The following is a 1,874-nucleotide window of genomic DNA, read 5'->3' as shown; positions in this document are numbered from 1 at the left end:
AGAAGCATAGCCCATGCAGTCTCTGCCCTGAAGGGTCCCCTGAATCCCCTGCCCCTGCAGATGCTAGAAAATTTCCAAAGAGTGAGACACCTGGGTGGCTCAGTGGATTGGGCCTCTGCCTTCTGCTCAGGTCATGATCTTGGGGTCCTGGGATCAGGCCCTACGTCAGGCTCTCTGCTCAGTGGGGAGCCTGCTTCCCCCTCTCTTGCTCTCTGCCAGCCTCTCTGCCTACTTGTGATCTCTCTCTGTGTGTCAAATAAATAAATAGAATCTTTGGAAAAAAAAAAAAAAAAAGAAAATTTCCAAAGAGGAGAATGCCCAGCTATCTCAGATGCCCTTCTCCTTGCTACCAATACCTCCCTATAAAGAGAAACGTACCCCTTCCCTAGATGTTCTAAGGCATAACCTTCATACCACAATGTTCTTAATCTTTTGGACAGAAGAGGAAGTTCATTGTACAAAGGTTGGGGATTGTGGGGGGGGGGGGGGTGAAGATGATAAAGACTGTGTAGGCTTCCAGTAAAGGCACAACAGCTTCTGTTGAACCAACTTCCTGAAAGATAAGAGTGGTAAACTCCTGACAAAAGCATGTTTTCAAAAAAACCTATTTGGAGTCACCAGAGAGTGGTCTAAAGCAGACACAGCCTGGAAGGCACTCAGCCTCTAAAAGAAGTCAAGCTGTGTATGCTGAGAGCCACATATATGTCAGTTATCCCCCTGAGGACGATCCACAGTCTGCATGACATGGAGAGACCATAACTCCAGTGGAAGCCACCGTTACTGTGTTGAGGTAGCAGAAGGCCTAACTGGGGCTGCCAAAGTGGCTAGAATTTAAAGAGGAAATCCAGGAAAAGAGGGAGCGACAGTTGGGGGTCTCAAAAACTGTAGAGGAACCTCAGATTCTTGGCTGATTCCACAATTATTGATGTGTGGGGAGATCCCAAGGCACCACAGAAAACAGTAGCTGGGAGGCTAAAAGAGCAGAGCAAATATGTCTGTGCTGTGACACAGAAGAAGCTGAGTTTATTTTACTTTTTTAAAGATTTTACTTATTTGTCAGAGAGAGAGAGTATAAGCAGGGGGAGCAGCAGGCCAAGGGAGAAGCAGGCTCCCTGTTGAGCAAGGAGCCCAATGCGGGACTCAGTCCCAGGACCCCAGGATCATGACCTGAGCCAAAGGCAGATGCTTAACTGACTGAGCCACCCAGGTGCCCCAGAAATTGAGTGTAGAGTTTGAGACCTATTTTGCTAACTGTCTGCTTGAAAAAAAAAAATCACTATAATCTTCAGGGGAGGATAAAATTCAGTCTCTATAGCATTTATAATACAATGTTAGTATATAATTCAAACACTGCTGGGCATGAAAGGAAACAGAAAGTATCTCAGTCAAAAGAAAAATCAATCAAAAGAAACCGACTCCAATATGCATAGATGTTGGAATTGGCAGACAAGGACTTCAAGGTAACTTTTATAAACATGTTCAAAGATTTAAAGGAAAAGATGATCACAATGAATTTGAAAATAGAGACTTTAGGATGAGAAATGGAATTTTTTTCAAGAACTGAAGAATCGGATTCTAGAACTGGAAAGTATATCCAGTTGAAATAAAAATTTTCCTAAATGTGCTTGACAGCAGACTAGAGGTAGTGCAGAAAGGGCAATTAATTTAAAAATAAAAAGCATCTGATTTGAAGGAAAGGATGTTGCCAAAAAGAACAAAGCCTCTGTGACTTCTGGAGCAACACAGAAGGTCTAACATACGTGCAATATTAGAATCTCAGAAGTACCAGAGAGAGAATGACAAAGAAAAAAAAAAAAATACTTGAAGAAATAATGGCTGCAAATTCAGTAAACTTCATGGAAACCATCAATTTA

This window comes from Mustela lutreola, chromosome 15 (genome assembly GCF_030435805.1).
Source record: "Mustela lutreola isolate mMusLut2 chromosome 15, mMusLut2.pri, whole genome shotgun sequence".
Lineage (NCBI taxonomy): Eukaryota > Metazoa > Chordata > Mammalia > Carnivora > Mustelidae > Mustela > Mustela lutreola.
The sequence above is the reverse complement of the archived record's forward strand: the minus strand, read 5'-3'. Positions refer to the sequence as shown.